The sequence below is a fragment of the Cnephaeus nilssonii genome (genome assembly GCF_951640355.1).
Source record: "Cnephaeus nilssonii genome assembly, chromosome: 13".
Taxonomy (NCBI): domain Eukaryota; kingdom Metazoa; phylum Chordata; class Mammalia; order Chiroptera; family Vespertilionidae; genus Cnephaeus; species Cnephaeus nilssonii.
In genome coordinates this window covers 8,023,982-8,038,720 of record NC_137084.1, presented here as the reverse complement: position 1 = coordinate 8,038,720, position 14,739 = coordinate 8,023,982, and the positions used below count along the sequence as shown (strand labels likewise).

The window sequence follows — 14,739 nt, the reverse complement described above, 5'->3', positions numbered from 1 at the left end:
GTACTTTGCTTGTTCATCTCATTTAATTCTTAAAGTAACTCCCCAAATGGGTTCCTTTATCTTCCCATTTTGCAGATGAGGAAACTGAGGTCCAAGTGGCCGATAAGCAGGGAGATCGATCGTCAATCCAATTGTTCCAGGGCCCATAGTAGTTCGATTTCTCTCGGTCAACCAATTAGCTGAAATGTTAACCCATCAATGAGCCAGCCTGGTTGGTGGGAGCTTGGTTGGTGCATGTCAGTCCCTAAGAGCAGGGAGGAGAAAATCACATTTGCAGAGCATTTTACAGAAAACCCTTTACCCCTGTAACCTCACTCAATCCCACATCCTTTGACAGGTGCCGCTGAGAGATTAGATAGCCTGCCTGACGCCCATGATTTGGTCAAAGCTCTGCCTGGAATGCAGGAATGGCTCCGGAGCCAGTGTTCCTGATGCTATATCAAAAGGCGTCCCCTGACCCCAAAGCTGGGGACAAAACCCCTTGACCCATGCAGGCCCACCAAGGTACCGCCACCAATGCCCGCTGAGGGTCCACACTGCCTCCCAGCTGCCCAGCCTAAAGTGCTCCCCATTGTCCCAGCAAATGCCAGGCACAGTGTCCCAGCTCTGGGAGTACCTCACAGCCTCCCACACAGGGGTGAAGATTCCTGTCCCCTTCACCTATATAATTAGGTTTTAAAATCAGGTCATAAGCTTCCTGCAACTTGATTTTCTGGAATTCATTGAGTTCATCAGATAGTGTCATCTAACAAAAATACCCAGCTATTACAGGGAGACGAGCCCACGGGCAGTTCAAACTCTCTGAGAGCTGGGCGCTCTTCCCCTAACCTTGACCTTGGGCAAGGTATGTAACCCATACTAAGCCTCAATCTCACCTGTCAGAGGGGGACAATAAAGACTAACTTGCAAGCTGGGATGTTGAAATGAGAATAACCGCCCTTCTTGTCCAGTCACCATTTCCCTCTTTGAAAGTCACTTTCACACAGTGGTTACTACTAACATAGACTCTGGAGCTGGGTGGCCTGGTTCAAATGTTGGCTCTGCTTCTTTTGGCCGTGGCTGTGTACTCTCAGGCAAGTTGGTTGACCTCTCTGGGTCTCAGCTTCCTCATTCCTAAAGCAAGGATCCTAGCACCGCCTCATAGGCTGGCTGTGAGGGCTAAGTGAGTGGGGAAGAGCTTCCGTGTAAGAGCCCTATTATCACCATCTCTCCCCCCCCCCCCCCGAGAATCTGGATTACTTCCTACTTCTTTGCTCTGGATTACTTGCCTACTTCTGAGTGTCTGAGAGAGGGCGGGGCCTGTTCTCATCACTGCCATCCAACGGGCCTAGCAGGTCTTCTGAGGTTTTCCTCTGGGATAAGATAGAGCAGTCTGGGGAATAGCGCAGTGGCTCTGTCTTTTTCTTCCTATTTGCAACCATCCCTCGAGCACGTGTGGCTGGGAGCTAAGACAGTTGTCTGATGCCACAGGGAGAGACACTGCCCATCCCATTTCCAGGCAGGAATTCCCCTCCCCCACCCCATTTCCCAGGAAAGTTTTGTTTTTCCCATTCCCAAAGAGCACAGAAAATCAGTCAAGAAATTGAGAAAATTATTATAATTCTGTAATAATGAAAGATAAGCATAATGGTTAGACTTTTATATAATTTACTAGAGGCCTGGTGCATGAAAATTCGTGCACTGGGGGGTGGGGGAGGGTTCCCTCAGCCCAGCCTGCACTCTCTTGCAGTCCAGGACCCCTTGGGGGATGTCCGACTGATGGCTTAGGCTTGCTCCCCAGGGGAACAGGCCTAAGCTGGCAGTCAGACATCCCTCTGGCAGCCCAGGAGCCCTTGGCAGCCCTTAAGCCATTAGTCGGACATCCTTAGTGCTGCTGCGGAGGCAGGAGAGGCTCCCGCCACCGCCACTGCGCTGGCCAGCCATCAGCCGGCTTCTGGCTGAGGGGCACTCCCCTTGTGGAAGCGCACAGACCACCAGGGGGCAGCTCCTACATTGAGCGTCTGACCCCTGGTGGTCAGTGCGCATCATAGCTACCGGTCATTCCTGGTTGTTACACTGTTAGGGTCAATTTGCCTATTACCCTTTTATTATATAGGATGAGGTGATCCCCAATAAGTCTAGTACTCACGTGGCACCATCCATAGTTATTACAATATCATTGACTATATTCCCTGTGCTGTACTTTATATCCCTGTGACTGCTTTGTAACTATGTGGAATTATCTTTAAAATTTTAAGTGATTTTTAGTTGGCACTTATCTATTGTAATTCTCTGGAGAATTAAACTTACCAACCAACATGAAGAGGTTACTGGTTGGAAGGGATCCACTGATGAAGTCAAAAGCAAGGGCAGGAAATGCTGTCACGTGGAGCTGCAGGATAAGGGTTAATTTCGGGAACTGGGACCAAAGCACGTGGAACAGAACCAGCCGCAGTGGGACCAGTCTTGCTGTGGTTGTGGCTGTGGCTGTGACTGCTCTCGGCCCCGCCTCTGCCAATGGTGAGTCTTCCTGGCAAATAAAATAAATATCAATGAGTTTATGCACACAGTTTACTTCATTGTGAGTGGTTTGCTCAGGAATAAGCAAAGAACTTACATTGGCAACTCTGTGTAGTTCCGTGTGGAGCTTTCAGGCTTGCCAATAGCTGTACGTGTTCCGTGATTGGAATCCCACTCCATCACACTTGCTGGCATTTCCAGTAAGTTGTTTGTTTGTTTGTTTGTTTGAGATTCTCTCAACATTTTATTTTTTTTAAGTTTCTGAAATACAAGTCAAAGCACATTTTTGTACGACAGAATGTTAACAACCTTTACATTCTCTTCCCTACAGGATCACTGAATATGAGGTACTTTAAAACTTCCTTTTCAAAACAACACGTTTTATGGAGGGAAATCCCTCATTAAAAGAATACATGGGTGCACTTATGTTTAATTATTTTAGTGCTTATGAACGCCAACCTTGGAACAGCAGCCCCGCCTACGGAAAATTTGTTCTCTGAAGTATATTAAGTATTCCTCCTATCACAAAAATAAATGAAATGCATTTGAAAAAAATGGCAATTTTTGGTACAGGCCTCTGAGTGAGCTTGGAAAACGAGTTAGGATGTGCTTTGACTGTACAGAAGGAACATTCTAGAATCCACCTAAAAACATCTGGCAGAACAGTTGGCCCGAGGCTCCTGGGGTTGTTCCGCCTCAGAGGGGGACATAGGGGGCCTGGAAGAGTGCCCAAGTCTCACAGTAGCCACAGAATCCCTGACTCAAATTAGCCAAAATCCTGTATGGACTACACAACACTGGCAGGACCCTCTCAGCAGTCACTCGGTGCCTGGAAAGCAAATTGTAAGCTTAGAACAAACATCTCAGCGGGAACAATATTCAAAAGGTTTACAAAACTTTGGAGGGGAAAAAACACTTCATCCTTCAGAGATGGTGGCTATGCTCAAGCACTCTGTTTCCAGGACACGGCGGACAACCACGAAACATTCACAGAGAATAAATCCAAGCTGCTTGCCCTCAGCTTAGTGCTTAGGGTGTCGGCCGTGCCCCGAAGGGTCTCAGGTTCGATTCTTGATCAAGGGCACACACCCGGGTTGCAGGTAAGATCCCCGGCCCTGGTCAGGGCACGTGCCAGAGGATGTGTCTCTCTCACATCGATGTTACTCCCTCCCTCCCACTCTCTCTAAAAATCAATGGAAAAAATACCCATAGAAGGATATGAATCTTCTTCAGGTTACCCTGGCTGCCCCGGTGCATTGCTACAGCCTCACATGGTCCTTAGCATCTGGATCGGCCCCGCCCTCCGGTAACAGCGGCGTAGTGCGGGGGAGTACAGCCAGTTTGATGGGCAGCATTCACGTGCGCACCTCTTCCCAGAAGGGCTTTTATGGTCTCATGATCCCAGCCAGTGGGAGCAGCAGTATGAAGAGGAGACCGACCGGCATCACGCTCATCACGCACGGGCACCCCGAGGTGCAGCAAAAATGCAACCATTTCTGTGTCCGCTGAGCACGCCCATGCAATGCAGTTCTGCTGTCCTGGCCAGTTCTAGTAGCCGGGATTTCTGCGCCAGGATCTCCCACTTCAACTCCTCCAGCTTTCTGCTGCCAGCCAGGCCGCGGACCATCCGCTAAGACACAGATCCCACCCCACCCCCAATTCCCTTTCCAGGATCTGTGGCAGCAGGGCCCTCCAGTGTATGAATGTTCACGGGGGACTATGGTTTTTTAAAGTATATTTTTAATTGATTTTTTCTTGAGAGAGAGAGAGAGAGAGAAACATCGATTTGTTGTTCTACTTATTTATACATTCACTGGTTGCTTCTTATATGTGCCCTGACTGGGACTTGAACCCACAGCCTTTTTGGTGTATTCCTATTGCCCAACTCCTACTGACATATTCCTAAAAACCTGACCAACACAAAAAGAAATGTTTTTACCTCTGGAATATTTGTCATGAAACAAAAGATTGAGAGGATCAGATAGAGTAATTATCTTTTTAAGATTTAAGAGCATGCCAATACAGTGTTCCCAATAACACCGAATAAGTAGGGTGCGGGGTATTCTTTTTTTTCCTTCTTTTTTTTTTCTGGCAACATTTATTTGCTCTGCGGCCCCGCCCCCGCCCCCGCCCCGCCCCCACCCTCACCCCCACCTCACCTCCAGCACACCTTGTCTTCAATCGCTCATCTCATCTCCACAGACAACTGGTCACCCCAATCACTCTAATCTGCTGCCAGAGACTGAGTCCAGGCCCGGACATCTGGTAGACCCGGGTGCGGGGTATTTTGATTTCTCATTCCCAAGTTTTAAAGATTAATATCTGTGAGGAACTTGGACCCTGTGGCTGCTGACTTACTGAGGAAGAAGGTCATGCTGCGCAGCGGTGCCAACCAGCACCCGCCCCCACACCGGGCTTGCTAAGCAGGACAGTCAATGGGTGTTTTGTTCGAGTACCTTCAGTTGATCAATCTTGGCCGCCGGGCCAGGGCAGTACCACCAGGAAGGTCTTTTTCTTTCTTCCTGACACGACCTTAAAATCACTTCAACGTTCACAGAGGATATGACAACTGTTAGATGTCGGAATGTTTCAGCATGTATACGACAAACATTTTTACCCATTTTCATTCATTTACTCAGCACACATTGTCATGTGGAGCCACTCTAAGCCAGGCACTGGGCCAGGCGCTCAAAAGACCTCCATAATTCGAGATGTGAGAGCTGGTTGTCTAGGCAGAGAAGTGGACGGATAAGCTGAGATTTGCATCTGGTTTGGAAATAGTATGTTCTGCGACCAGTGACGACTCTTTAGATGGGCGCCATCGACTGGACCCCCACATGGAGAAGCAGAGTTGGGGTTACAGTGGTCGTGAGCTCCTCCTGCCTGCTGCCCCTCCTGCTACCTGGGAAAGGAAGGGAGCTGCTGGGGAGACGCAGAGGGAGGCAGATGGCTGCCCTCGGGGTCGGTGAACCGAGGGAGCCACTTGAGCTGAGGTTTCTTACCGGCACTTGGCTCTTTGCCTTGGAGTGGCTGCTTGTCCATCCTCACTGCTAAGACCAAGTTAGTTGGAATGAAAGTTTTATCATTCTATGTTTAAAAAAAAAAGGGGGGGGGGAAAGCTGGAAGACTTTTTGTTTGAGATCAGAATGTGTGTTAATCGGCTTGGGCCACTGTAACTACGTCCCACAGATGGCGGCTTAAACCAGACATTTACTACCCCCGTCCTGGAGGCGGGGGTCAGAGATCCAGGTGTAGACAGCCCTCTCCTCCCTGTGTCCCCACAGGGCTGTTCCTCTGTGTGTATCTGTGTCCCGATCTCCTCCTTTTATAAGGATACTGGTCACATTGGATTAGGACCACCCCAGGGACCTCATTCTACCTTAACCACCTCTTTAGAGACCCATCTCCAGACACAGTCACATTCTGAGGTCCTGGAGGTCAGGACTCCAACATATGACCTTGGGGGACAGTGCAGCCCATTGCTGCCTCCTCAGTGCCCTTGGCGGCCGTGGTGCAGACACCACTGCTGTCACTAAGTTCCTGCCACATTTCCATGTCCAAGGTGTGATGATGGACTGGGCTAAGCCGGACTGGCAGGGCTCACAGAATACTTTTTACCTCACCAAGAGGCCGGTTTCATTCATTTTTTAAACATTTTTAAAATTGATATTTTTTAGAGAGAGAAACACGCACACATTGATTTGCTGTTCCACCCATTCATGCATTCATTGGTTGATTCATGTATGTGCCCTGACCAAGGATCACACCTGCAATCTTGGCGTATCCGGACGATGCTCTAACCCAGTGGTCGGCAAACCGCAGCTCGCGAGCCACATGCGGCTCTTTGGCCTCTTGAGTGTGGCTTGGCGTTAGAACCACTTCTTCAAAATAGACTCGCCCAGGCCGAAAAACGACTTCTGCGCATGGGCCACGAAGTTTCAATCGTACTGTATGTGCGCGCCCGCACGTGGTATTTTGTGGAAGAGCCACACTCAAGGGGCCAAAGAGCCGCTTGTGGCTCGCGAGCTGCAGTTTGCCGACCACTGCTCTAACCAACTGAGCTTCCTGGCCAGGGCCCGAGAGACTTGTTTTAAAAATGAATCTGAAAACACTTGAGCTGGGAGTCAATTCTCAAATCTCCATTTTTAAGTTCTATTTCCCACTGCCATGCCTGCAGGCTACCTAGAGTTGTTTCTCCTCCCCGCCCCCCCCCCCCCCCCCCCGCCCCATCGGTAGGGCTGTGGGTTGGTCACAGCCGTCTTTGTGTGCAGCTGGCAGCAGATGCCCTTATCCCGGCCACTTGTCTTCCTCTGATTGTGTGTATTCCACTGTGTTCAGCGAGGAACCGGGAACTGGTGGTTTTCTTGTGCTTTATAGACTTTCACACACTGGAGGCTGGGGACAGGCCACTCATGAGGTGTTTAGGACACAATAGTGGGGTGGGATTAAATATGAAAAAAAAAATGTCCTTGCACAGGAGGCGTCCGTATCCCCCACGAACGGAGCCTCGGCAGCCTGCACTGCCATCCCACACGGCGCAGCCTGCCGCCCCATCCACCCTCCAGAGGTTATTTTTCCATTGATTATTTTTAGAGAGAGTGGAAGAGAGAGGGAAAGCAGAAAGAAATATCGATGGGATATTTCAGGGCCCGGGCTGGGGAGGAGACTGCAACCGAGGTAAGTCCTCTTGACCAGAATCGAACCCGGGAGCCTTCGGTCCGCAGGCTGACGCTCTATCCACTGAGCCAAACCGGCTAGGGCCCCACCCACCCTCCTCATCGCCTCCGGGCTCCCCGCTGCCCACTGCCTGGCACCCACTCTCGCCACACCTTCTCCTGGCCCTGGAGGGCGAATGACGGCTCACAGCTTGGCTGGGCCTGATGAGAACGTTGTCCGTGTTCCCTGCAGCCCAGCCTTCTCAGAAGCAGCTGGCCGTGACTCAGAAGGAAAAAGGAGAAATGAGGCCTGTGTCGTGGGCAGCAGGGGTGGGGGTGGGGGTGGGCGTTTAAAACCTGGGAAATATTGAGCTGCGAGTGACGCTTGCTTCCCTTGAGCCAGGCAGGTGGCAGCAGCCTCGATGGCCCGATGAAGCCAAGAGGCCAAGGCAGGGCCAGGGGAGTGGCTGGGCGTATTCATCTGCTCAGACCGCTGTCACTAAGTCCCACAGACGGCGGCTGAAACCAGACATTTACTGGCCCTCAAGGAGGTCCCGGCCCCCGTAAGGTCACGCCAAGCCGTCAGCCAACGCCGAGCTAGCGGGGTTCGGACCAGAACACAGAAGAAACCCCTGGTTGTGGCAGGAAGTGCTTCCGCAACAGAACCGATCCCAAAGCGGAGCACGCAGGCTCCGGGTTCGGGCTCTGGGGTGACGCAGGCTGGGAGCCACAGGCGGAGCCTCGCAGCCCAGGGAGGGGCCTGTTCACTCAGTCCGCAGCGCTCCAGAGTTGGGCCTTCTTACATCAGGCAGACCGAGCACGTGCCCCATCTCTCTGCGGGAATCCCAGGCGTTTCCACCGTGGGAAGTTGGAGTGTGGATCCCCTGCTCTGCGGACCAGCCCTTCCCCAGGTCTGCACGGGGAGCAGGTCCCAGCAGGCGTGGCGGGAGGGGCCCCGGAGCAGTCCGTCCCTGGCTCTCTGTCTTGATCTCCCTCACGGAGCAGGGGCTCGGTCATCACCACAGAGCCTCCTAGCGGCCCAGTCAAGGTGGCAAGCCAGGGACAGCGCCTGTGCTGGCACAATGCTCTCAGCTGCCATAGGAAAGGCCCCACCCAGCCAGTCCCCTCCGAGCGATTCCCTCCTCCTAGCCCAGCTGGGCACCTCCCTGCGACCCAGCCCACCCCGCAGGCTCCGGGCCAGGCCAGGAGGTCCAGATCTCCCTGGCGGGACCTCATTCTTGCAGCCCACAGTGATCTCTGGAGGCCGGCAGGAAAGAAGAAACAGGACAGGCAGGATCCTGGGAGATAAGCCTTAAACAAGTAATTACTTGCCATTCTTTAATCACAAGGTGAGGCGTGCCCCAGAGGAAGGGCGGGCGAGAACTGGGCAGCGGCCAACAGCATGCACTGGACGAGGCTGACCTGGCGGGAGGGGCGGCGGCCCACAGCGGGTCTGGGTGGCAGGTGCTTGGCCACATGCTAACACACCTGCGCAGCCACACGAGACCCCTTCTCCCCATCGCACTGAGCCACGGGGAGAGGCAATGCCAGAAACATCCCCATCCTGTAGGGGCCTAAACTTTTTCTTTAAGCTCCTAGTTTATTAATGCGGTCACCCTAGGTAAGATGAAGTCACTGCACAGTTGCACTCCCTGCCCCCCCCCCCCATCTGCTGCCCCAACACCGGCCTCCGCAGGCCTGACTCCTGTGTCCCATTCTCTGTGCTCTTGACTCGAGGTCGTTGTCTCCTCACACGGCCATATCTTGCGAGTCTGTGTTTGGGTTCCTATCTCTGCGCAATCCCAGGATCCATAAACCACGCCAAAGCCCGTTGCTTGGCCACCAACAAAATGGGTTCTGAATCTAGACACGAAGATGGCGTTGGCTTGGTCTTGTACATTTGGCTAGTTCTTCCTGAATTCTGTCTTAGGTACTGTTCCCTTCCCAGGGAGGAGGATGTCCGTGACCATGGGCTTCTGCTGAGGTTGGTCATGAACTTCCTGGTCCCGATAGTTCTGTGTCGCTCACGAAGTCGGCCGATCCAGCGGGCCCTAAACTTACAGATTGAGCATCCCGATCACGTGGTAACTTTTGAGCATCTTCCTCTCCGCAGTGGGTAGAAGTGGTCCCCAAAAGACATGTCCGTGTCCTGACCTGCGAATGCATCGTATTTAGGGTCTTTACAGACGGGATCAAATTAAGGGTGTCAAGATGAGAGCTCCTGGATTTAGGGGGCCCTAGCTTGTGTCCCTATAAAAAGAGGAGAGACTGCACACACACAGGAAGCCGTGTGAAGACAGAGGCAGAGATTGGAGAGACGTGGCCACAGGCCCAGGGCTGCCAGAAGCTGCAGAGAGGCCTCCAGGACTGTGAGAGAACCTATTTCCGCTGTTTTAAACCAGGGCTGGGAACCTTTATTCTGCCAAGGGCCATTTAGATATTTGTAACATCATTCGAGGGCCATACAAAATCATCAACTTAAAATTTAGCCAGCTATATTTGGCCAAACATTTAATTAATTCACCCCCAATGCCTTGGCAGGGCCAGACCAAGTGATTTCTTGGGCCTTATATGGCCCACGGGCTGGACATTCCCCACTCCTGTAAGGATCCAGTGTGTTTGTTACAGGAAACTACTCTCTAATCTACGCATCTTTATGTATTTATACATGAAACACCCCCCACATTAGTGCTTGCTAAGATCACAGTGCAGCTGCCATGAAGTGGGGGGCACACAAGGAGGGGAAGATGAAGGTGAGACTTGGGGTCCTGGGTCCCTGTGGGGCGGTGGATCAGGAGCAACAGGAGGGGTGATTGGTCTTGGCGTGTCGTATTTCCTAAGCGGGCGGTGGTACGGGGTGTCCATGTTATTTTATTACTGTCTTCACTTCTGTTCTTTTGTATGAATGAACTATTTCATAGTAACAGGTTTTCTAAAGGGCATGGGACTTGGGGGTCATGTTCTGCATGCTCTGGCCCATGGCTCCGGGAGGTCTCCAAAACTCTCGGAGCCTCACTGGTCACACAGGGGTAGGTCACAGTGCCATCTTATAGAAGAGGACAGTTGGCAGTGCCTGGCTGAGGTGGGCGTGCCTTGTCGGTCTTCAGGGTGGTACCCCAGCAGGGAGAGTGGCATCCAGACCTGTAGCTGGTCTCTGTGGCCACTCAGATCCTTTCAATAAGAGAGAAAAGATTGGCTCTTTTTGTCATTTAACGTAACCTTTCTACAATTTCACTTACACCTCCTGGTAAACACCTAAACCCGGAGGGCCAGCCACACTGCGTTTGCCCAAAGCCCAGAATGCTCACTGCACTACTGTCTGCACGCCGGCTGGTGGCTGAGAGACTGTTGCTCACCACGATGACGACTCTGGACGCGGAAGGTGAGGGAGCGGCTGCGGCCCCGCCCACAGGACCCTTCTCCCTCACTGTGCTTTCTGGGTGGGTTCCAGGTCCTGGCCAGCATCTGCGGATGGCGAAGGCGGCTGGGGCCGGGGAGGCTGTGGGACCTGTCCCTCTACCTCAGCACAGGAGAGGCCCTGCCGCTGGGAAAGCCTGCCCACAGCTCACATTCTTCCCTGGTGTCGGACACACTTGGAACAAAATCCACAGCTCACTCGGCTCCATGCCTACTGGCCTCCGTGGTGGCCTCAGACCTGCCCAGCCGGTTCCTGCCCCAGGGCCGTTGCACTTGCTGCCCCGCCTGCCCAGAACACCCTGGCCTGGCTCTTCACATGGCTAACATCTCTCAGTCACTGAGTTCTCACGCCATAAAGTCACCTCTTCCGGGAGGCCACCTGGCCAGGCTGGCCGCTCCCGCTCCCCCTGTACGGGGGCTCCGTGCCCTGCTCCTCACTGGCCCTGGTTCCTGTGGGGAAGGGAGAAGCCAGGAGCCTCAGGCAGGAGGGCAATAAGCTTGGCCCTGGGAGGGAAGGAGGCAGATTCCCAGGCCGACTCCAGTTTCAGCTCCTTCAAGCTGACCGTGTTCTGGGAGGCCAGGTGCCGATAACAGGGTGGGCCGGCGCCACCTCGGGCCCAGGGAGAGCAGGGCAGGCTTCCTGGAAGAAGCAACACTGAAGGAAGGACAGGGAATGCGATTCTGTCAGGTGAGGAGAGTGAGGGAAGAAGGGCCAGGCGGAGAGATGAGGCAGGTGCTCAATGAGGCCGGAAGTCCTCTCTGCCCTGGGCTCCCTCTTCCCAAAGATCTGGGGTGAGAGGGCGGGGGGCTCAGATTGGCTCTGCCTGAGGGAAGGAAAACTGCAAGAGGGAGAAGGGGGTTCCTCCCTATCAGCCCCTTCTCTGGGGCACCCTGAGGAAGCCGAGGGGCCCCCTTTTCCCACGGCCCGCAGCAGGCTCCTCCCGCCCAGGGGTGCCAGCTCAGCCCTAGGGCAGTGTGGGAGAAGGCAGAACGCTGCAGCTCCCGCCCACGGGCCATGCAGCAACCTGCCTGGGGATAACAAGCTTCAGTCACTCGTGAGAAAGATAACTAAGGCCTCTAATAAACACAGAAAAAAACAAAAAACCCCACAAATCAGACACCTCACCACTGGCCCGTGAGCCGGGGTTTTCTCCAGGGCTGTCACTGAGGTGGGGAGGGGAAGAAAAGCCGGCTGACAACAGGGCCAAAGTCTGGAGGCAGGGGCTCAACTGCTGGAGGACACAGAGCCAGCGCAGCCACCCTGCGGTCTGGACCTGCACCTGCCCTTCCGACCCCGGGTGCTCAGGCCCCTGGCCTGTCCTGCCCTCTCCTAGGCCCAGGGAGCCCCCGGAGCAGATCCACAGGCCTGGCCAAGACGGTTTCCACGGCCCCCCTGAAAGCAGCCAATGACATTCCAGCACATTTGATGACAAGGGGCAGCGGTCTGACGCCCTGTGTTCTGCAAGGCACCGTGTCTCCATGGCCAGACCACCGGCGTCTTATAGGTGCTGCCTCGCTGTGGGGATGCAGAGTGAAGGGGATCAGCAGTGAGGTGAACAGGTGCCCCTTTTCCAACGCTGGGGACCTGGGACAGATCCAACACCCCACCCATGTGCACTGAGTGTCTGTGACACGTGGGCGCTGTCCTGGGGGCTGGCAATGTCACAGGGAACACAATCAGGGGTGTGTCCCGAACCCCGAGGGGCGTCCGGTCCTATGAAGAGAGGGGATAGCACCAGCAAAGCTAACACCTGGAAGGACCATGGAGGCCCTGGCCGGGGTGCAAAGTTTATAAACCACATCCCGGCAGTTTGCGTTTCCCCTAAGCAGCCCCGAAACCGCCTCTTCCCGAAGCCAGAGGCCAGCTCAGCTCCCCATTTACTTGCTGTCACAGCACTTGACCCCGCTGACCCCACGCCCTCTGCGCACCCAGCGGCGACCAACCCCCAGTTCCTTTTTAGGCCTCCGCACCCCACCGGGACTCCTGAGGGCCCGTCCCGCGCCCTCCTCTCCTCTGTCTGTACTTCCTGGGCAGGAGCTTCCTTTCCTGAGGTCCCCATGACTGTCTAGAAGCTGATGGCCCTGGACTGTGTTGAACCGGGTCCCCCCAAATCCATGCCCACCTGGGACCTCAGAATGTGAGCTTATTTGGAAGCAGGGTCTTTGCAGATGTGACGAGGTAAGTTAAGCTGAGGCCACTCCAGAGGAGGGCAGGCCCCAAATCCAATGACTCTGTCCTTATAAGAGGGCCCCAGGAGGACCCAGGGAGGAGCCACGTGCCACGGCAGAGGCAGAGATCGCAGAGACGCAGCCGCAGCTAAGGACACCACTGGTTGCCGAAAACCGCCAGGAACCGGAAGAGGCAGGAAGGGTTCTCCCCTGAACCTTTGAGAGAGCACGCTCCTGGGACACCTTGACTTAGGACTTCCGGTCTCCAGGCCTCTGAGAGCATAGCTTCTGTTGTCTTAAGGCAGCCAGTTTGCAGTCATTTGTTATGGCCGCCCCAGGACACTCACACAGCCCCCCATCTGTATCCCATCACGACCTGTCTCCTGAAGCTCACACCTGCTTCCCCACCTGCCTGCCAGATAGCTCCTCTCGTGAGCTCTGTTCCCACTCGGGGAGCCCCCAGCTCGGGGATGCACCGCTGGCCGCCCAGGCCAGAGCCTGCCTGTCACCCAGACCCCTCCCTGCCACCCAGGGACTCACTGGCCCTGAACTGTTCTTGGAGACAAGCAGACGTAACCAAGTGCAACTCTGCAAGCTTGATGGGACTTTCAAAACAAACAGGGCCCAGCGATAGAAGGCGTCCCCGGAATCACGGGAACCGGAACGCAGGCCGGCAGCACTGGCGCTCCTGCTGGACTTCCGAGTGACACTGGTCATGTGACGGAGCAAACAGCCCTTATTCCAGGAGTGCAGCGGAGGCCTCGTGTCTGTGACTCACTTTCAAATGGTTCAGAAGAGGGACATCTACCTGTCCTGCTGTCCGTCTGGTGAGAGGAAACGAAGGGGAAGCGTGTTAGGGATCCTTGAATCCAGGTGGACACAATGTTCATCGACCTTCCTTCAACTTCTGAGCAGGGCGAAGGCTTTTTAAAAAATATATGTTTTGCCCTAGCTGGTTTGGCTCAGTGGGTAGAGCGTCGGCCTGTGGACTGAAGGGTCCCAGGTTCGATTGTGGTCAAGGGCACATGCCAGGGTTGCGGGCTTGATCCCCAGTGTGGGGCGTGCAGGAGGCAGCCGTTCAATGATTCTCTCTCATCATTGATGTTTCTCTCTCTCTTTCCCTCTCCCTTCCTCTCTGAAGTCAATAAAGATATATTTTAAAAAAATGTCTTTTTTAAAAAATAAAGTGGCCATACCATATGTTTATATAGCAAGGACTGTTTAAAAAATATATATATATGTTTTTATTGATTTTTGGAAAGAGAGGGAGAGAGATAGAAACATTGATGAAAGAGAAACATCGATCGGCTGTCTCCTGCACACTCCCTACTGGGATCGAGCTCGCAATCTAAGCATGTGCCCTGACCAAGACTCGAACCAGTGACCTCATGGTGCACAGGACGATGCCCACTGAGCCACACTGGCCAGGGCATGGTGCAGTCTTAATAATAAAAAGTTGGGGGTGGATTCTTTTGATCTCAGCCCATTCTCCGGACCCCAGGGCCCGTGCTCTGCCCTACACTTCCACCACCCTGCACTCTTGCTGGGGTCATCTCTGCTCCAGCCTTCCCTGCACATCACTGCTCACCCCACTGCCCATCCACTCCAACTCGTTCACATAGCAGTCAGACTTCTCCCCCGAAACCAGACCCTTATCCTGCCCCACCTGCTTGAAGTCCTCTAAGCCTGTGCGTGGGTCAAAGTTCAGATTCCTTCCTCGGCCTACAAGGTCCTCTGTTACCTCTCCAGGCCCACACTACTCTTAACCCCAAGTTCAACACCCCATCTGCGCTCTTTCCACTTCCCTTTTTAACCCCTCTCCCATCGTCACCTGGCTGCTCTACCTTCAGGTCTCGACTGAGATGCCTCTTTTCTGCAAGTCATGTGCCTGCACCATGTGCTCTACGGAGCACATTTACCCTACATGTCCATTAAAGCTTGATGCTGTACAGTCAACTCCTTCTGATGGCGTCTCTCCCCCACCTGACCGTTATCTCCA

General features: G+C 53.8%; 1 long non-coding RNA gene across 1 annotated transcript; it reads right to left on the bottom strand.

Moving 5' to 3' along the window:
- Positions 1-139: 139 nt before the first annotated feature.
- Positions 140-13,532, bottom strand: LOC307108789. Its single transcript, XR_013814345.1, has 4 exons — positions 13,281-13,532; positions 2,597-2,760; positions 2,290-2,509; positions 140-244 (listed from the first exon to the last, which is right to left on the bottom strand). It is a non-coding gene; the product is annotated as an uncharacterized lncRNA (long non-coding RNA).
- Positions 13,533-14,739: the final 1,207 nt, after the last annotated feature.